The following is a 22602-nucleotide window of genomic DNA, read 5'->3' on the forward strand; positions in this document are numbered from 1 at the left end:
ACCTTCTACACCTCACCTAACCTCTCTGCCCTCACCTTACCTCCATCACCTCACCTCCCTCACCTCTCTGACCTTACCAACCTCACCTCACCTCCCTCACTTCCCAAACCTCTCTTCACCTCCTTCACCTCCCTCACCTCACCTCCCTCACCTCACCTCCCTCAACTCTCTCACCTCATATCCCTCACCTCTCTCACATAACCTCCCTCACGTCCCTCACCTCACCTCACGTTACTCACATCACCTCACTTCCCTCACCTCCTCATCTCCCTCACCTCCCTCCCCCCATAACTCCTCACCTCCCTCACCTCCTCACCTCCTCACCACTCTCACCTCTATCACCACACTCACCTCCTCACCTCCCTCTCCTCCCTCACTTACCTCACCGCCCACAACTCCCTCAAGTCCTTACCTCCCTCACCCCCACACCTCCCTCACCTCCTCACCTCCTCATCTCTTCACACCACTCACCTCTATCACATCCTCACCTCCCTCACATCCTCACCTCCCTCACCTCCTCATCTCCTCACCACCTTCTCCTCACCACTATCCACCCTCCCCTCCTCCCCTGCCTCACCTCCTTCACCTCCCTCACCTCCTCACCTCTTCACCTGCTCACCTCCTAACCTCCTGCATAACGTCTCCTCCCTCACCTCCCACTCCCCCCTCACCTCCCTCACCTCCGACACCTACCTAACATCCCTCACCCCGTTTCCTCCTCATCTCCCTCCCCTCCCATAACTCCTCACATCCCTCACCTCCTCAACTCCTCACCACCTTCACCACCTCACCACTCTCAGCTACTGTCCTCCCACACCTCCCTCACCTCTTCACCTCCCACATATCCCTCACCTCCTCACCCTCACACCTCTCTCAACTCCTCACTTCTTCACCTCCCTCGCCTCCTCCCCTCCCTCATCTCCCTAATCTACTCACCTCCTCACCTCCTCACCTCCCACACTTCCCTCCCCTCCATCACCCCCTCAACTCCCTCATCTCCTCACTTACCTCACCTCCACACCTCCATCACATCACTCATATCCTCACCTCCTCACCTCCTCACATCCCTCACCACCATCACCTCCTCACTTCCCTCACCTTCCTCACCAACTCACCTCCCTCTTTTCCTCACCTCCATCACATCCTCACCTCCCTCACCCACTCACCTCCCTCACCTCCTCACCTCCCTCCCCTCCCATAAGTCCTCACCTTCCTCACCTCCTAACCTCCGCACCACACTCATCTCCTCACTGCTCTCACCTCCTGTCCTCCCTCACCTCCCTCACCGCTTCACCTCCCTCAGCACCCTCACCTCCTCACCTCCCACCCATCCGTCACCTCCTCACCTCCCTCACCTCCACACATCTCTCACCACCTCACCTCACTCATTTCTTTACCTCCATCATCTCCTCACCTCCCTCACCTCCCTCACCTCCCTTCCAATCTCACCTTCATCACTCCCCTCTCCTCCCTCACCTCCCTCTCCTCCCTCACCTCCCACACCTCCCACACCTCCCACAACTCCCTCAACTCCTCACCTACCTCACCTCCTCATCTCCTCACCTCCATCACCTCCACACCTCCCTCACCTTACTCATCTCCTCACATCCTCATCTCCCTCACCTCACCTCCCTCACCTCATCTCCCTCACATCCCTTACCTCACCTCGCTCACCTCACCTCCCTCACCTCAACTTCCTCACATCCCTCACCTCACCTCCCACACCTCACCTCATCTCCCTCACCTCATCTCCCTTACCTCCCACACTTCTCTTCACATCACTAACCTCACCTCACCTCCGTCACCTTACCTCTCTCACGTCCCTTACCTCACCTCCGTCACCTCCTTCACCTCACCTCCCTCACATCCCTCAACTCACATCCTCACCTCACATCACCTCCATCACCTCATCTCCCTCACTTTACATACCTCACCTCACCACCCTCACCTCACCTCACCTCTGTCACCTCACCTCACCTCCCTCACATCACCTCCCTCCCCTCCCTCCCCTCGCCTCCCTCACCTCATCTCACCACCCTCATCTCACCTCCCTCACATCACCTCATCTCCCTCAACTCACCTGACCTCCTTCACCTCACCTCCCTCACCTCTTAAACCTCTCCTCACCTCCCTCACGTCAACTCACCTCCCTCACCTCACCTCCCTCATCTCACGTCATTCACCTCCCACACCTCTCCTTATCTTCCTTACCTCACCTCACCTCGCTCACCTCTCTCACCTCACCTCACCTCCCTCACCTCACCTCCTTCACCTCACCTCCCTCACCTCACTTACCTCACCTCCCTCACCTCACATCCCTCATCTCTCCTCCTTCACCTCACCTCCTTCACCTCACCTCCCTCACCTCACTTACCTCACCTCCCTCACCTCACATCCCTCATCTCTCCTCCCACACCTCACCTCACCTCACATCCCTCATCTCTCCTCCCACACCTCACCTCACCTCCCTCACCTCACCTCACCTTACCTCAATCATCTCACCTCGCTCACCTCTCTCACCTCACCTCACCTCCGTCACCTCAACTCTGTCAACTCCCACATCTCTCCTCACATCCCTCACTTCACCTCAACTCACTAACCTCAACTTACCTCCCTCACCTCACCTCCCTCCCCTCCCAAACCTCTGCTTACCTCCCACACTTCTCCTCACCTGCATCACCTTAACTCACCTCACCACCCTCACCTCATCTCCCTCACATCACCTCCCTCACCTCCCTCACATCACCTCCCTCACCTCTCCTACCTCATCTATCTCACCTAACCACCCCCACTTCACCTCTCCTCCCTCAAGTCTCCTCACGTCCCTCACCTCACCTCCCTCACCTCCCTCTCCTCACCTCTCCTTTCTCACCTCCCCTCCCTCCCCTCCCCTTGTTCACCTCCCTCATATCACCTCCCTCACCTCACCTCCCTCACCTGACCTCAACTCCCTCACATCATGTCACCTCGCTCACCTTTCCTCACCTCTCTCACATTCCTCACTTCACCTCCCTCACCTCACCTCTCACCACCCACAGCTTAGCTCCCTCACTTCCCTCACCTCCGTCTCCTCACTTCCTTCACCTCACCTCCCTCACCTCCCTTACCTCACCTCGCTCACCTCATCTCCCTCACCTCATGTCTCTCACCTCCTTCACTTCACCTCCTTCACATCCCTCATCTCACCTCCCACCCCTCACCTCACCTCCCTCACCTCACCTCCGTCACCTCACCTCCCTCACCTCCATCACCTCAACACCCATACCTTAGCTACCTCACCTAACTCACCTCACCCCCCTCACATCACCTCACCTTCCTCACCTCACTTCACATTCCTCACCTCACCTCACATCCCTCACCTCACCTCCGTCACCTCCCACACATATTCTCACCTCCCTAACCTCACCTTATCTCCCTCAACTCACCTCCCAAACCTCCCTCACCTCACCTCCCTCACCTCACTCACCTCACGTCCCTCACCACAGGCATCAGTTACCTTACACCAGATGCCCCACATCATAAAATGTGAGGTTCCCAGCAGTTGTGACCTTAGACCCTTGGGCTCTCATCATCAATGGGATGAGGCTGCCAGCAGGTTAAACCTAACAAAAGAGGGCCCACATCACAAAAGGGTGAGTAACCCAGCAGAAGCAATCTCTTACCAGAGGGCCCACATCACCAAGGGGATGGGAACCAGGCAGGAGTGCCCTCACACTAGAGGGCCCACATAAAAACGTGAGGAAATCAAAAGTTGGGAACCTATACAAGAGGGCCCACATCACCAAGGGGATGAGGCACCCAGCAGTATACACAACCCACCAGAAGGCCCACATCACCAAGCTAATAGAAACAATGCAGGATTGACCTTACACCAGATGGCACACATCACCAAAGGAATGAGGCTCCCAGCAGGATTCACTTCACACCAAAGGTCCCACATCAACAAGGGGATGGGAATCAGGCAGGAGTGACCTTACACACAATGGACCACATCATAATAAGGTGAGGAACCCAGCAGTTGGGACCTCACAACACAGGTCCCACATCACCAAGGGGATGGGAACCAGGTAGGAGTAACCTCACAACAGAGGACCCATATAATAAAAAGGTGAGGAATCCAGCAGTTGGAACCTCACACCAGAGAGCTCCTTTACCAAGTGGTTGGGGTACACAGCAGGAACAACCTCACACCTGGGGTCCACATCACCAAGGGTATGAGAACCAGGCAGGAGTGAACTCACACCAGACGGCCCACATCATGAAAAGGTGAGGAACTCAGCAGTTGTGACCTCATATCAGAGGGCCCACATCACCAAGGGGATGAGTTACCCAGCCAGAACCACCTTACACCAGATGGCCCACATCACCAAGGGGATGGAAACCTGGCAGGACTGTACTCACAACATTCGGCCCACATTATAAAAAGTGAGGAACCCAGCAGTTGTAACCTTAAACCAGAGGGCCCTCATCACAAAGGGGATGAGGCTCCCAGCACGTTCCACCTAACACCAGAGGGCCCACAACACAGAAAGATGAGGAACCAAGCAGGATCAATCTCTAACCAGAGGACCCACTTCACCAAGGGGATGGGAATGAGGCAGGAGTGACCTCACACCAGAGGGCCCACATCATAAAAATGTGAGGAAACCAACAGTTGGGACCTTACAGAAGAGGGCCCACATCACCAAGGGGATGAGGCACCCATCAGGATCCACCTCACAGCAGAGGGCCCACATCACCAAGGGGATGGGTACCAGGCAGGAGTGACGTCACACCAGAGGGCCCACATCATAAAAAGATGAGGAACCCAGCACAGGTGACCTCAAACCACAGGGCCCACATCACCAAGGGGTTGAGGCACGCAGAAGGATCCACACACAGCAGAGCGCCTACATCACCAAGGGAATGAGTACTAGGCAGGAGTGAACTCACACCAGAGGGCCAATATCACAAAAATGTGAGGAACCCAGTAGGATCAAACTCTCACCACGGGGCCCACATCACCATGGGGATGGGAATGAGGCAGGAGTAACCTCACAATACAGGGCCCATATAATAAAAAGTTGAGGAATCTAGCAGTTGCAACCTCACACCAGAGAGCTCCATCACCAAGGGGTTGAGGCACCAAGCAGGAACCACCTCACACCAGAGGGCCCACATGGCCAAGGTCATGGGAACCTGGCAGGAATTAACTCGCACCAGAGGGTCCACATCATGAAAAGGTGAGGAACCCAGCAGTTGTGACCTCACAACCAAGGGCCCACATCACAAAGGGGATGCATCACCCATCCAGAACCACCTGACACCAGATGGCCCATATCACCAACGGTTATGGACCCTGGCAGGAGTGTCCTCACATCAGTGGGCCCACATCATAAAAAGTGAGGAACCCAGCAGTTGTGATCATACACCAGAGGTCCCTTATCACCAAGGGGATGAGGCTCCCATGAGGTTCCACCTAACAGCAGAGGGCCCAAATCACAAAAAGTTGAGGAACCCAGCAGGATCACTCTCTCACCAGAGGGCCCACTTCACTAAGGGGATGGGAACCAGGCAGGATTGACCTCAGACCAGAGGGCCCACATCATAAAAATCTGAGGAAACCAGCAGTTGAGACCACACAAGAGGGCCCACATCACCAAGGGGATGGGGCACTCATCTGGATCCACCTCACACCAGAGGGCCCACATCACCAAGGGGATGGGTACCAGGCAGGTGTGACCTCACAACAGATGGCCAACATCAAAAAAAGCTGAGGAACCCAGCACATGTGACCTCAAACCAGAGGGCCCACATCACCACGGGGATGAGGCACCCTGAAGGTTACACGCAAACCAGAGAGCCCAAATATGCAAGGGGATGGGAAGCAGGTAGGAATGACCTCACACCAGCGGGCGCACATCATAAAGAGCTAAGGAACCCAGCAGTTGTGACCCCAAAAATGAGGGCCCACATCACCAAGAGGAGGAGGCAGCCAGCAGGATCCACCTCGAACCAGAGGGTCCACATCAAAAAAAGGTGAGGAAACCAGCAGGATCCATGTAAAATCAGGGGGCCCACATCACCAAAGGGATGAGGCACCCATCAGGATCCAACTCACAACAGAGGACCCACATCACCAAGGGGATGTGAACCAGGCAGGAGTGACCTCAACACCAGAGGGCCCACATCATGTAATATTGAGGAACACAGCAGTTGTGACATCACACCAGAGGGCCCATAAAACCGAGGGGATGAGGCACCCAGCAGGATACACCTCCCACCAAGGGCCCACATCACCAAACTCATGGGAACCATGCAGGAGTGACCTCCCACCAGAGGGCGCACGTCACCAAAGGAAAGAGGCACCCAGCAGGACCCAATTCACACAAGACGGCCCACATCAACAAGGGGATGGGAACCAGGCAGGAGTGACTTCACACCTGATGGCCCACATCATAATAAGGTGAGGAACACAGTAGTTGGGTCTTCACAACACATGTCCCACATCACCAAGTGGATGGGAACCAGGCAGGAGTAACCTCACAACAGAGGGCCCATATAATAAAAAGGAGAGGAATACAGAAGTTGGGACCTCACAACAGAGAGCCCCATCATCATGGGGTTGAGGCACCCAGCAGGAACTACTTCACACCAGAGGGCCCACATCACCAAGGGTATGAGAACCAGGCAGGAGTGAACTCACAGCAGAGGGCCCACATCACCAAGGTGATGAGTCACCCAGCAAGTCTCACCTCACACCAGAGGTCCCACATCACCAAGAGGATGGGAACCTGGCAGGAGTGTCCTTACACCAGTGGGCCCACATCATAAAATTTGAGGAACCCAGAAGTTGTGACTTTACACCAGAGGGTCCACATCACCAAGGGAATGTGTACCAGGCAGGAGTGACCTCACACCAGAGGCCACTTCATAAAACTGTGAGGACCCCAGAAGGTGTGACCTCAAACTGGAGTGCCCACATCACCTAGGGGATGAGGACCCCAGAAGGATCCACGCACACCAGCGGGCCGAAATCACCAAGAGGTTGGGAAGCAGGCAAGAATGACCTCACACCCGCGGGCTTACATCATAAAAAGGTAAGGAACCCAGCAATTGTGACCTCAAGAATGAGGGTCCACATCACCACGAGGATGAGGCAACCAGCAGGATCCACCTCAAACCAGAGGGCCCACATCAAAAAAAGTTGAGGAACCCAGCAGTTGTGCCCTTACACCACAGGTCCCTCATCACCAAGGGGATGGAAACCAGGCATCAGTTACCTCACACCACAGCACCCACATCATAAAATATTGAGGAACACAGCAGCATCACACAAGAGGGCCCACATCACCAAGGGGATGAGGCACCCAGCAGGATACACCTCCCACCAGAGGACTCACATCACCAAACTGATGGGAACCATGCAGGAGTGACTTCCCACCAGAGGGCGCACGTCACCAAAGGAATGAGGCTCCCAGCAGGATCCACTTCACACCAGAGGGCCCACATCAACAAGGAGATGGGAACCAGGCAGGAGTGAGCTAACACCTGATGGCCCACATCATAATAAGGTGAGCAACCCAGCAGTGCTGACCTTACACCAGAGGTTCCACAACACGAAGGGGATGGGAACCTGGCAGAAGTAACCTCACACCAGAGGGCCCATATCATTAAATGGTGAGGAACCCAGTCAGATGGGACCACACATCAGAGCGCCCCATGAGGAAGGGGATGAGGCACCCAGAAGAATCCACTTCACACCAGAAGGCCCACATCAATAAAAGGTGAGGAACCCAGCAGGATCTGTCTAACAGCAGAGGGCCCACATCACCAAGGGGATGGGAACCAGGCATCAGTTACCTCATACCAGAGGGGCCACATCATAAATTTGAGGAAAACAGTAGGAAACACCTCACACACTGGAAGGCCCACATCATCAAGGGAAGTGGATCCAGGCAGCAGTCACCACACACCTGACGGCCCACCTCATAAAAGTTGAGGATCCCAGCAGTTGTGACCTTACACCAGAGGGCTCTCATCACCAAGGGGATGAGGCTCCTAGCAGTTTCCACCTAAGAGCAGAGGGAACACATCACAAAAAGTTGAGGAACCCAGCAGGATCAGTCTCTCACCAGAGGGCACACAACACTAGGGAATGGAAACGAGGCAGGAGTGACCTCACACCAGAGGGCCCACATCATAAAAATGTGAGGAAACCAGCAGTTGGGACCTTACACAAGAGGGCCCACATCACCAAGTTGATGAGGCACCCATCAGGATCCACCTCACACCAGAAGGCCCACATCACCATGGGGATGGGTATCACACAGGAGTAACCTCACACCAGAGTGCCCACATCATAATAAGGTGAGGAACCCAGCACATGTGACTTCAAACAAGAGGGCCCACATCACCAAGAGGATGAGGCACCAAGAAGGATCCCAGCACACCAGCGGGCCCAAATCACCAAGTTGTTGGGAAGCAGGCAGGAATGACCTCATACCAGCAGGCCCACATCATTAAAAGGTCAGGAACCCAATAATTTTGACCTCAAAAATGAGGTCCGACATAACCAAGAGGATGAGGCAACCAGCAGGATCTACCTCAAACTAGAGGTCTCACATCAAAAAAATTTGAGGAACCCAGCAGTTGTGACCTCACACCACAGGACCCACATCATAAAATATTGAGGAACACAGCAGTTTTGACATGACACCAGAGGGCCCACATCACCAAACTGATGGGAACCATGCAGGAGTGACCTCAAACCAGATGGCACCCATCACCAAAGGATTGAGGCTCCCAGAAGGATCCACTTCACGCCACCTCACATCCCTCACCTCCCACACAGCACTTCACCTACCTCAACTCACCTCACCTACGTCAACTCACCTCCATCATCTCCCTCACCTCACCTTCCTCACCTCACTCACCTCACCGCCCTCACCTAACCTCCCTACCTCACTTCCCTCACCTCCCTCACTTCACCTCCCTCCCTCCCTCACCTCCCTCTCCTCCCTCACCTCACCCCCTCCCTCCCTCACCTCACCTCCCTCCCTCTCTCACGTCACCTCCCTCCCTTACCTCACCTCTCTCCCTCCCTCCCTCACCTCCCTCACCTCACCTCCCTCCCTCCCTCACGTCCCTCACCTCACCTCGCTCCCTCCCTCACCTCCCTCTCCTCACCTCCCTCACCTCACCTCCTTGGCTCCCTCACCTCACCTCCCTCACCTCATCTCATCTCATCTCCTCACCTCACCTCCCACACTCACATCACTTATCCTAACCTCACCTCAATTCACTTTATCTCATCTCGCCTTACCAGGCAGCCTTGACTGCCTTTTAAGCCTTTGCTGCCTTCTGGTTCCCATGTCATCCTAGGCCTGCCTGCAAAACAGCTACCTTCAGCCTAAATAATGCACTATTCTCCTTCCCCTGTACTCCCTGTGGGGTCTCAATCTTCAATAAGCAGGAAGAGGCAGTTACAGGCCATGAGGCTGAGCCATGGCTGCAGGAGCTGAGCAAGGTGCTTGGTACCTGCCATGGGCTGCTCAGCCAGAGCAGGGCTGAGGCTCCCTGATCAGCTTCCTGTCTGATGCGGTGTCCCCATCATCCTGAGGCACAGAGCTATGGATCTTGTGACTGGGGTCCTGGAGCAGTGTCTTCATCCCTACCCAGAGAGTGGGGGAATGATGAGGGCCTTGAGCCCGCTGATTCAGCAAGCTGTGCCTATGATCTCATTGTCATGTATGAGGACTGTCCTCAGGACACATGCCATTCATTTTATTTTTAATTGTTTTTATATTTTTTAATTTATTTTATTTTTAGCTGTGTTGGGTCTTCGTGCTGCATGCCGGCTCCCTCTAGTTGTGGTGAGTGGGGGCACTCTTTGTTGCGGTGCATGAGCTTCTCACTGCAGTGGGCCCTCCCGTTGCAGAGCATGGGCATCAGGCATGTGGACTTCAGCAGTTGTGGCATGCAGGCTCAGTAGTTGTGGCTTGTGGGCTCCAGAGCACAGGCTCAACAGTTGCAGTGCATGGGCTTAGTTGCTCCGCAGCATCCTCCCAGACTAGGGCTCAAACCCATGTCCCCTGCATTGGCAGGCAGATTCCTAACCACTGTGCCACCAGGGAAGTCCCTCCATTCAGTTTAAACACATGGTATCCTGAGGCCCATGATCATTCCTGCAGGAGTATTTCCTGAAAGTGAACTTATGAAACCAACATTCTAGATGCACATGTCGTACTGTTCACCATGAATCTGAGTGACCATAGACCAACGATTCCATCTCTCTGATCATAGGAATAAATACCAAGCATAATGGGAGCCAGAGTTTCAACATCTGAGAAAAGATTGACCAACATGAAGAAGGGGCAAACTAGAATCCGCCCTGTTTACAAAACCCAGTTTTCTTTTTTTTTTCTCACACTTAGCATATGCAACTTTAATCAACCAAAAGAAAAAGTTCCAGATGTACAAGGGCAAAAAAAAAAAATCCAAACTGTTGATATAGGCTTAACTAATATCAGCTACTTTTACATACAGCTGTATAAGTTCAAAAAAGCTATCCTATATGTATGTACAAAAGTTGTTTGTACACAGGTCTGTACATAAGTGTCTATACATTTATTTCCTCAGAACACTTAAGGTGCCACCTCTTGGTGAAGACATCAACACTTCATTCACATATCTTACAAAAAAAAAAAAAAAGTCTGTTTCCGGGACTGACAACACTGCATCCTATATTCAGACCATGTAGGCTCCACTGGATTGGTTAAGTTCCTTCCATCATAATGTAGACCACACCTGGTGCCTGGGTGCCATTAAGCAGCTTCGCACAGAGTGCTACAAAGTAAAAGCCCATAAACCAACATAAGATGAGGAAACAGAGTCCTAACCAGGGTGCCATGAGAAGCTGCTTAGGCAAGCCTGCTGCCCTGTTCACTGTCGGTACTCCAATTCATCTACATTGTTGACTTTGGCGGGCATGGAGGGCAGGGGCTGCTCTTGCACATCTGAGCCACACCATTTGGCAAGGCCCATGGGGGGAGCTGCTCCTATGTCTGGGGCAGCGCTCTAGCTGGGAGTGCACATGGGGCACGCCTAACCATCTGGGCACATTCTGAGGAGTCGTCTGAATGCTGACAGCAGCTGCCTGGGAACCAGAGCCTGGAGGATGAAGAACTGAGCACTGTCGCTGCTGTTGCATCAATGACAGATGCAGAGGTGTCCCAGAATGAGGGTTTAGGAGAGGGTGACTAGTGGCAGGTAAAGGGTAAAAAGGTTGACCCAAGATTGGGCCAGATATTCCCTGTAAATGATTCAGGTCCACCCCAGGAGGAAGCACACCAGGTTGGAGAAAACTTGGAAGATGCTGTGGATGTACTCCCTGGGCCAGCATCATTTGGACCAACCCTGGGTGAAGCTGGAGAGCAGGTTGAACAATGTGGACATAGGGTACAAGGGGGACTTTGTGGTCAGGGTGGAGAAAAGGTGTTCCTGGAACTGGGGACACCAAGGTGGGTGTTTTTCTCCCAGTTGCTTTAGGTCGATAATTTTGTTCTTTGGTGTAACGTTTGGTCTGGGATAGCGGGGTGGAAGATGAAAACCACTGTAGGGTTGACAGTTTGGGATTTATAGTGGGAGAAGAGTCTCAATCAGTGGTGGGCACAGACCTGGATGACAGGAGGTTCTCTTCACTGGGCTTCTGAGTGTCCTCTTTACTGTCACCAAGAGCTGATTTCCAGATGCTGGCTCCTCCTTGCTTTTCTCTTTGCTCTCATATATCTTATGAATCACGGAGGTAGGAGTGAAGGAAGGAGAAAGCATGCTTGTGATGGAGGCGGCTGGGGCAGGGGAAGAGGAATTCCCTGGGTGCACAGGTGCTGGAGACTTGGTCACTCATGGTTGCCTGCTTCTGAATCCATCTCTGGTTCTGTCCACCTGCGGTTTACCAAAACCAGGCTGGTAGAAGTTTGTTGCCTGCACTGCAAGGTCATGTGGCAGGCCAGCCCCTCCAAGGCTGCATGTTGCAATTCTAGCTGGCTCATCTGGGCTGTGACAGGGCTCATGGGCTTGCACATGCCTTGGAATGGATCTCTGAGAAGCTGCTGTGGTCCTGGTGTGAAACAAATTGGTGATGGTATTCTGGGACCAAGGTAGTCTGCTGAGCCTGCTCTTGACTGAAACACCTGTGACAAGGGAGGAGAGGGTGCTCTTTGGCCCAGTAAAGATGTCTTAGGCTCCAAGCTCCCCATAAGGCCACTCAGAAGATTGGAAGAAGCAGGTCTCTGAACAGGTGGACCCAGAAGTTCCTGCAAGATGTTCTTAGGGACAGGTTGGCCTGGAATCTCAGCAGGGGCTTTCAAGGGTTCGGCTGACTTTGGGCTGAGAAGGCAGAGTCCCACTTGCCTTCATGGTGCTCACTAGCATGTTGAACGCAGTCATATCTCCATCTTTTCTGAGCTGTGAATTGCTGCTCACAATGCTCAGGGTCTCCTCTAAATGCTCTGCCATAAAGGGAATTGAATTCTTCACCTGCTGGTCCACCTCCAAGCCCTTGAGCCCTGCTTCTACCTCTTCCACTGAAAGCACAACCCCTGAATGTGAACTCTCTATAAACTTTTCTTTATTTGCAGAAAGGCCGGAAAGGAGGGGTTTTAAATCCACTTTGGTTTTCTGTAGCATTTCTAGAATATCCACTTTATTTTCAGCATGGTCTTCTAATGGTATAGGAGCAAAATAATTCCCCGTGTTCTGTCCGGGAGAGAGGATGGCCTGTTCCAGACCTGCACATCTCTCCAGCTCTTCATGCATTGTTGACCCAAGACTGCTGGATCGGCTTCCTGATCGGCTCGGGTTAGGGAACCAACCGGCAGAGACTGACCCTTCTCCCAAAACATCTTTTATCATCGAAGCCAAGCATGGCACCTTATCAAGGTTAAAGAAGGACTCATTAAAGTCAAATTCTCCTGGGGACTGCTTGGGCAAGACGACATCCCTTGGCGCTTCCTGATCAGCAGCAGGCTCCTGTTAGAGGACGACTTCCACCTCATCCTCTTTGGCCACTCCTCCATTGCCCTCAACTACGCCTTCCTTCACAGAGGCTGTCCGTTGCCTTGTTCTTTTTCTCCCCTTATGAACTTCTTCCAGTATCTTATCATCAAAGCCAGTCAGCTCAGTGGTTTCAGACTGACTTGTGGGTCCAGCTGAGAACCATTCTGGTTCTTCTTCTGTGTAGGAATCATCTCTTCTACGCTCAAAGACACACTTACTATCCACAAACTCCCTCCTGAAATGCTTGTCTTTGTAGTCCCTCTCTCAGTCTCTGTCTCTCAAGTCTTGCAGGTCCTTATGGCTAAGATGGCAATCCTTCTCAAAGGTCCGAGGGGAGATTATCTTCCCACTGCCAATCCTTCATCCGCCAAGCAGACGGAGCACATCACTGTCTTTATCCAATGGGCTTCCTGAGTGCCAGGAGCTAACAGCAGCGGTCACGTGGCAGCGTCCTCCAAAGCTTCGTCTCTGTGGGCTGAGAACAACATCTAAGTCATTTTCTTTCACATGCTCTCGAGGATCTACGATCCTGCACACCAGGGAAGGCCGATCTGTATCCAACTCTTTCTTCAGACTTTCCACTGGTGAGCTCCGCCCTGAAGCTGGGTAGAGGGAGGCATGCCACTTCTCAGGGTCCTAGACACCATCACTGTCGTATTTCTCAGAGAGGCACGGAGGCTTCTGTTTGGAATGAGGGAGTTCTTAAATATCCAAGAGCTCCTCCCTAGGCAAGCACGCTAAAGAGCATTCCTGTGGGGAGTTCGCCTCTCAAGGAAACATCAATACAGAGGACACTGATTTCTGTGAGGCATCCCAGAGCTGAAATCCTTATATTTTGTATAGTGATGGGGGGATTTGGAGGCCAGTTGCTTCTTCAGCTCAAGGAAAGTATCTCCATTTTCTGTTTCACCCACACTTCTGTCTGTGGCTCCTTGGTCTACAGTTTCAGTATCTCGGCCGCTGTTCCTCTCTGCCCCTCGTGCTGGTCCGAGGGCTGCTCTGCGTGGCCTTCACTCTCGTCCCCCAGACCCCCCAAACCCAGTTTCCTCCTCTGAGAAATAGAGATGACCATAGCACTCAACTCAGGGTGGCCGTGTCCACACACACGCACAAATCTCCATCGTTTATCATTACCATCTTATTGTTATTACTATGTCCACCTGCAGTGTGAGAGCACCTCCTGAGCAGCAGAGCCAAGAGGCCCACTTCTGACCTTGACCTTCCTCTCATACTGCTAGGACCCCACACCAGTCTTTGCCTCCTGGTCTTATATCATCACTGAAGTCAATTCTGGGCAATGAATTTATGAATATTAATAGGACAGACATGCCATTCCTAATCTTGCCGACACTTTCAAATGGTTCAGCAGAACATTGTTTGCAGATGCATGAAGGATAAACTTCATGCCTGATTTGTGCTAAATTATGAGTTCCTGGGTTCTACTGTTCTTCTCATATCTATTTGTTGATTTATTAATAATATAAGTATTATAAACTGCCATGGGCACTATGCTAGGGGTTGGAGATAACAAACATTCATTCATTCGTTCATTCATTCATTCACCCAATGAACAATTATTAAGTGCTTACCACAGGCATGGAATAAATTACCCCAGTGAGTAGGGAGTGTCCACACTGGGAAGCAGTGGAGTGAGGTGGGGGCTCACACCAGGGGGGAGTGTGAAGTCGGGCAGCTAAGGCTGCACTGGAAGATTGATTTCAAATGGGGGGTTAATGAGCACCAGGTTTCTCACTTTCTGAGAAAGAAGTTAGGGGTATAGGAAGGGAAAAAACCAGATTCACCCCTGTTGACAAAATTCTGCAGTGCAGAACCAGGGGGTTGGCAGTGAAAATGCTTCAGGTATTTGATTTTGTCACAGAGGCACCTGGGCTAAAAGTAAGAGACGAGCCACGGGAAGTGCTGCCGTGGCCTCGGCCCAATGGCCACCCCGCCTGCTGCTGGGCCCTGGGCAGCCTTCATGGGGCAGCGTCTGAGTTTCTCACCACAGGCTCTGCAAGGCCACAGGACTCTGATCCTGCCTGGAGGGCGGTTTGGCCTCATCTGGCCTCCTCATGTACCCCCAGGAACCCCTTGGGCCTCCACCCTGGTGTCCCTCCTCCAGCAGGTGCCTTGGGAATGGTCTGGGAGGAAGTTCAGCATGAAGGGCCTGTATTAGGAAGTGGGATGGCAAGTTCTTTCAGGGATGGGGGTGTCTGGGTGGTGCATGGCAGTGTCCCTCAGCCCCTATGCCCGCTCTCCAGGAACTCCCTCTCCTGGAGAAGCGCTGCAATCCCGCTCTTCCCAGATACACACCCAGGACTAGAGGGGGCGGGACAGAGGACCAACACTAAGGCCCCAGGCTGACCACTCCCCTGGGCCATTTCATTCTCATGCTCCCTGTGGTCAGCTGAGGCCACCCTCTGGACTGCATCAGACCCCAACTCCCCCACCATCCCTGCTTCCTTCCCTCCCTCCCACAGCTGTGGATCTCGGGGTGCTTCCTAATAGGCACTCTTCACACTGAACTTCCTGGGTACCCTCTACCTAGCTTCCCTTGACTGTAACAGCTTATTTCGCTATAGTATAACATCAAAACCAAAAAATTAAAACAAAACCAAAAAACATTGGCACGATTCTATTAACTAGATACAGACCTTATTCTGATTTCACCAGTTTTTATATGTATTCATTTGTGTGTACGTGTGCTGTTTGTGAAGTTCTCTGCCGTTTTATGGGAAGTACAGATCCATACATTGCCAATGTGGCCATTACTGAACTCTTACGTCATCATAAAGGAAATTTCTCATGCTATCTGTTTAGCCTTACTTTTTATTTTTTTATTATTTTTTTCACGGTATGCGGGTCTCTCACTGTTGTGGCCTCTCCCGTTGTGGAGCACAGGCTCCGGACGCGCAGGCTCAGTGGCCACGGCTCATGGGCCCAGCCGCTCCGCGGCATGTGGGATCTTCCTGGACTGGGGCATGAACCCATGTTCCCTGCATCGGCAGGTGGACTCTCAACCACTGCACCACCAGGGAAGCCCCTATCCTTATTTTTTAAAGAAATAAAATATTTCAAGTGCAGTTGAACTCTGAATGCAATCCTATTCCCTACTCTCCATCCACAGAGGGGACCACAATTTCTAAGGTATTATATATGTATATCTCCAAAAAGCTAATATTTGGCAAGTGCTTACTGTGCACCAAGCTCCATTCTAAGTTGTTTCCATGCAGTAATACGTTCCCTACTCACCACAACCCTGGCATTGTTATCCCCAACAAGGATGCCAAGGAACAAAGAGGTTAAGACAACTTACACAAGGACCCACAGCTGGAAGTGTTGATGCTGGGGCTGAACCAGCCTGCACAGCCATTATTCCATAGTGACACACACATGTCTTCTTGCCACAGACATCTTCTACTCACCAAGATGTCTAGGAGATTCACTCAGGTTGATATCTGCAAATAGAACTCATTAATGTTAACTGCTCTGTGTATTCCCTTTTGTGATTACACTACAATTTATATAGTCATATTCCTAGTGATGGATATTTAGAATGTTTTAGAATGTTATGTTATGTCTCTACTGCACACAATGGTGCAGGAACCCCCTTGCCTGTCTCCTTGTGCACATGTGCCTGAGTTTCTCTGTTGTTTATTCGTAGATGTGGAATTTCTGAGTCTTAGAGTAGGAATGTCTTTGACTTTGGAGGACATTGCCAAGTCTCAGTGTATGCAACAATTTACAATTTCACCTGCCATGCATGAGAGTGTGAGGTGACATATCCCTATTATTTTAATTTGCGTTGCTCTGACTTCTAGTGAGGAAGTCACTAGAAGTCACTAGATAATCAATATCTTATGATTATCGGTCATGCATTTCTATTTTCTCTGTATACATTTTTCTATTGGATAGTTTGTCATGTTCTCATTATTTGTAAGAAATTTTTGTGTATTCTGGATGATAATTCTTAATTGGTGATATGCATGGCAAATATCCTCTTCCAGGCTGTGATTTTTTTTTCTTTTTCAACTTTGACTAATTCTTCTATCATAGACAAGTTTTTAATTTTATTGTTTATTGTATTCAATTCTATCAATCTCTTCCATTACAGTTTGGACGTTTGCATGTTTTGTTTAAGAAATTCTTTCCCTTTTAAGGTCATTAAACAGAATTATTTTTTCTTATTGTTTAAGTTTTATTTTTCATGGTTCTCATAGTAAAGTTTTACTTTGCACAGTTACCTTTCCTATAAGACATAAGGAGTTCCCCCTACATATAGTCACTTTCCTAGCATGACTTATTGTGCCATCTATCTTTCCTCTCTTATTTGCAATGTTCTCTCTATTGTATATGGAGTCCCTGCACACATCCCATCTGTTACTCTTCCCTCCACTGGCCTCTTTACCTTGAACTAAACCAACACCACACTGTCTGAAAAACGAGAGATTTATCATAAACCTTGGTGTTGGGGAGGGTGAGTTGTCCTTGTTATTCAAAATTATTTCCCACATGAGCTTTTGAATCAGCCACTCAGTTTTACCTGAAGCTCTTTTGGAATTTTAATAATTGTAATTACACTGCATTCATAGATTTGCTTGGAGGGTAATTGACATCTTTAGACTATTGGTCCTCCCATCTATAAGCATGTTATATCTCTCGCTTTATTCAGCTTTTCCTTTATGTCCTTCAATAAAGTTCCATAATTTTCTCCTTAAAGGCCTTGCACATAGTTTCCTAGATTTATTTCTTGGTACCTTCCATCGTTTACTGAAATTTTGGGTTGAGGTGTGACTCCTGCTGGAACTTAGTCACTTACGAACCTCAGGATCCTAGTTAAGTCCCTTAAATGGTGCAATTCTCAGTTTCCTCATAAATCAATATACCTCCATCAAAGAGTAGGCATGAAAAGTGAATGAAACCAAGGATGTCACATCCTTAGAACATCGTAAATATCTGATAAATGTTAGCTCATCCTGGAGTCAGCATACATTTGGAGTTGTGTTTCTGAATATGTGTTCTTGCATTTCCATGACTGTGCTTAGAATATGGTCCCCAGGCAGAAACAGTCAGAAACAGCTGTCATGTGACAGCTTCTGACCTATAAGTAATTGGTAGACAGTGCCTTCCTCCCTCCAAAGTAAAGAGCACTAAAGAAAGCACTTTCAAAGCACATGGTAAAATTAATACTACTATTGAATCCCAAAGCGGGGCTAATTAAGTTACATTTAAAAATTTTTCCAGTTAACTTACCAGAAAACCAACTAAAAAAGAAAATTATTATAAAGATTTTTTTCTGTTCAAAATTTAGTGCGATTTATTACCATAACTGTTCTTCATGTCTTTTTCAGAGCAAAAATGCTTAAACTGAATTCATTTCTTTTAAAGTTTTGTGTTTTATAAAATGGTGTGTGTCATCATAAACATTTCAAATATTAGGGAAAAATACAAAGAAGTAGACATTTCCCCAAATTGTACTACTGAAGTAGAACCATTGCTAACATTTTGGTCACTATCCTGTTTATATTTCTTGATACCAATAAATGGGCTTCTGGGTCTGTGCCCACTTTTTGTTTTTCCTCTACAAGGTATTGTGAATGTCTTTCCACTTTAATAGTTGCAGAATTACATCATTTTATATCATTGCATTATATTCCATTTTATAGGTTTGCACTAATTTAACAAATCAATTCCTTCCTTATGGCTATTTGATCTTACGAAATAAACTACACCCCGATGAACCACTGCAGCACACCTCTTTTTTGTGAGTTTACGTGATTGCTTCCATCAATAGACTCCTTGGAAGTGAGATTATCAGGAAAAAAGACTCGCTTATTTTACATTTTGACGCATATTGCCAAACTGCCTTTCCAAAAGGGTTAAATCGATTAGCACTGCTTTCATTGGGGCATGAGGGTGTCCATTTTCCAATGAGCTAAGTGGGTTTGTCAATTTTCTTAATCTTTACCTATCTGGTGAATGGAAAACAAACCTCTCTTTGCACATGCATTTCTTTGATCAGTTGAAAAACATCTTTTCCTCTGCTTATTGGCCATTTCAATCTTTTTTTGTGGATTGCCTCTCTGGGCAGTGAGCACGTTCATATGGTTGCCTATAAGTTCTTTGTGTCTTAACATTGTGTATAACATTGGGGAACAGCTGCTTGGCTTTGGGCTTGGCCGTATGCCTTGCTTTGGTCAGTGGGATGTTAGCAGTTGTGATGCAGGCAAAGGTTTTCAGTGTGTGTGGCTGAGCTTGCCCTCTGTGCTTCTTCTGACCTACTGAAAAGAGGATGCCCTGTCTGGCCTGCTGGTAGCAGATGAATGAGAGATTCATGGAGTGAACTTGAGCCAAACCCATGGTCTGGAGCCAAGCATAGCCCAGCCCAACCAAGGTTGGCAGAGCCATAGCTGCTGAGCCACAGACATGAGTGAAAATGGTTTTTGTTTGAAGCCACCAAGTTTGGGTTGGTTTATCATGCAGCAGTATTATGGGATAGATGACTGACGTACCCTGCCATTCTCTTGCTGTGTGACCTTCTACATGTCATGTTCTTCTCTTGGTCTCAGTTTCTTTAAATTTTGCATGAAAGAGTTGACCACTGAGTGATTTCTAAGGTCTCTTCCAATACTAAGAATCTGGATTCCAAAACAGGGTTTTGTGGTGAGAGAGGAGGAAGGTGTTCCAGAATGAAAGGTCAACACACAGGTGCAAAGAAGGTTATGCAAGTAAGGCAATGGGAAGGGTTTATCCCACTGGAGCAGGTGGTCTGAGACACACAGGTGGGGGTGGGTTGGTGGTGTAGAGTTGATGCAGGAATGAATGCTGGGGCTTGGGCTGCCTGGAAAGCTGTTCTTATTCCTCCTCCACTGCTTCTGAAGCTCTTGCAAATTGGCTTCTTAGCCCACCATGCTGCCAAAACTGCCTTCTCAGTTCCGATTCTCACCACCAAACCCTCACTTTGGCCCTTAGCCTCCTAGAACTTGATGCCTCCTTCCAACCGTCTTCTCTGGCTTCTGTGCCCCTGACTCATCTAGCCCACACCTCTCCATCTGTCCACTCGGTATCTGTCTCTTTCCCTGAGTCTACTCTGAAGGCGATCCTCAAGGTTTTCTCCTCAGCTCCCTCTTTTCATGAGTGGAATTCTGGGATACTGACCCCAAGGGAGGAACCTGGGTACCAGGCAAAGGAGGCATAAGGAATCAGAAGCATCTTAATACTGCCAAAAAGCAAGTGAGAGTTTGGGATGAACACTAAGGGACCCAGCCCTGGACTCAAAGAACTATTATGTGCTACAGTTCCACGTCCACTCACAGCTCCAGCGCAATCATTCCTACATCGTATATTCTGTGCTTGTGGCTAAACAAACAGGGTAGCGAACCCCATCAGGCCATCTTAAAAGCAGAGGCGGGCAGCCTGCATTTCTCCTCTGCTCAGCACAGAATGGTCTTCAAATGTTCTTTCTTCAGTAGACCTGTTACCCTGTTTCCTCTGGCATGTGTCCCCTCTAACGGCTGGTCTCTCCCACTATCCTGTGATCCTGAATTCTTAGCTCATCCTGGGCCCCAGCTGCAGTTTGATGGATACTCCACTGTTTATCTTGCAAAGAGACTTGACCCTGGATTGTAATTTTGCTTGATGAGTTTGCTTACTGTTCTTCCAAGCCCCACCTGCCTGGGTATGGAAATTATTTACACACCTGTGCTCTTCACACGGCTATCAGTCATGTCCTCCTCCCCAGCCCCAGGAGGACAAGACCCCTTGTAATAAGCCCTAATAACAAGACCCCTAGGATTTACCATCGCTGGTGCTTTCCTTACAGACATGATGGATGACTTGCAGCTGATGTGAGACTGAAGGCAGCACACTCAAGGAGAAGGAGGATGAACTGGGAAGCAGACACACCTGGCTCTTGAATTCTGGCTCCATCATATGCTGCTCATACACAACTCATTCCCAACCTGTTGATGATACACACATACACATACAATAATGCACAGTGTCTGACATGTGACTCAATAAATGATAGCCCACACTCCAGAGGAAATTTTCTATTTTTTTTAGCATTTATCCTGTTTCTCTTATTTTCATCAAATCATCTGCTTTCTTTACCTGTAGCTGGCACAAAGGCAACTGGGATTCTGAACTCCTAGCCCAGGTCCTGCCACAAAGCAAGTGCCCTGGAAATGTAGCCTGATGTTGTATAACATATTGGGGTTCTTTGGAAACTATGTGTGCATGTGTGTGTATTCTATTCTTCAGCAACATTATGAATATACCAGATCTCCTTGTTCTGTCTCTCATGTCCTTTGTCCTCATTGCATTCGTTATTACAACTTTGTTTTCTTCCACTTTGACTTGAGTGATTTCCTGAAGCCGATTTCTATTTCCCTGATAGAATCTCCAGTTATGATATATCGTCTTTGTGGTTGGTTTTTATGCGACATTCATCTCTGCAATGTTTTCATTTGTTTCATTTCTCTCCTAAGAGGTAGACCAGCTCATTTTTCTTCTCTCATTTTATAACTTCCACAGATAATTCTTCTTTGAATCTCACTCTCTTCTTTGAGTTTTTGTTTTGTTTTGTACTGAGTCATCCTGATCCTGGATCTTGCGTAATTCCTCTTAGGAGGCAAGTTCTTCCATCTTTTGCTCAAGTGTGCATTTCCTTTTGTTAGCAGGAGGCACTTCCTGTGTGTGGGTCTTGTGTTTCTCCTTGCTGGTCATGCCTCATCTCAGTGGGATGGCCATTTGGTGTGGGGCTGGGTGGGGCAGTGAGCTGGGTAGTCCTTACATTCTGTTTGGGTTCACCATCTCAAACACCTTCAGAGCAAATTCATCATTTCCTTTGCCCTGGGGGACCGATCTTTCTCAGTTTTCAGGGTCAGCAGGTGGGCGTGTTCTTGGCAAATCTCATTAAGTCTCTATGAGCTGTGGCCCAGATGTCCCTCCCACACCCTCCTTCATGCCTCTTTCCCTTGGGCTGTCAGAGCTAAGGGGGCCAAGGGTGAAGAATGTCAATGGTTTGCCAGCTTGCTGTCTTCTCAGATCATCACCCCTGCAATGCTGAGTTAGAGAACTCAGTCCCTTGTGGCCTGTCCATCAACTCACCTGTCCTCTCTCCAATCACCAGGTCACTGCCTTTCAAGGACTGCACACCTTAGATTTCATCTTTCCTGCCCAGTGAACAACAACTCCATCCTGAAATTGATTGGACCTGAAGCCTCGCAGTCCTCCGTCTCCTCATACCTCACACCCAGCTCACCAGCAAACCCTGTTATCTCCTCTCCCATCAACAATGGGTCCAGAGTCTGATCCCCATCACCACCTGCCCTGCGCCACCATCATTTCTCACCTGCATCATTGCAGTAGCTTCCCATCTGGTCCCCTTGCTTCCCCCTCCCTCCTGTGCTCTTCTCTACCCAGTGGGCAGAGTGGACCTGTGAAACTGTTAGGTCTGGACCCTGCTGTGTCTCCCCATTTCACTCAACGTGAAATCCAAAGGTGTCCAGTGGACTGTGAGGTCTTCCTGCTCTGCACCCCCCACTTACCCCTGAAGTCATC

At 49.7% G+C, this 22602-nt stretch overlaps 2 pseudogenes; both read right to left on the reverse strand.

The window, feature by feature from the left end:
• Nucleotides 1-10923: 10923 nt before the first annotated feature.
• On the reverse strand, nucleotides 10924-11898 carry LOC132516310 (eukaryotic translation initiation factor 4E transporter-like; annotated as a pseudogene).
• Nucleotides 11899-11993: 95 nt separating this feature from the next.
• LOC132515577 (eukaryotic translation initiation factor 4E transporter-like) overlaps nucleotides 11994-22602 on the reverse strand; it is a 75531-nt pseudogene continuing 64922 nt past the window's right edge.

This window comes from Lagenorhynchus albirostris, chromosome 2 (assembly GCF_949774975.1).
Source record: "Lagenorhynchus albirostris chromosome 2, mLagAlb1.1, whole genome shotgun sequence".
NCBI lineage: Eukaryota > Metazoa > Chordata > Mammalia > Artiodactyla > Delphinidae > Lagenorhynchus > Lagenorhynchus albirostris.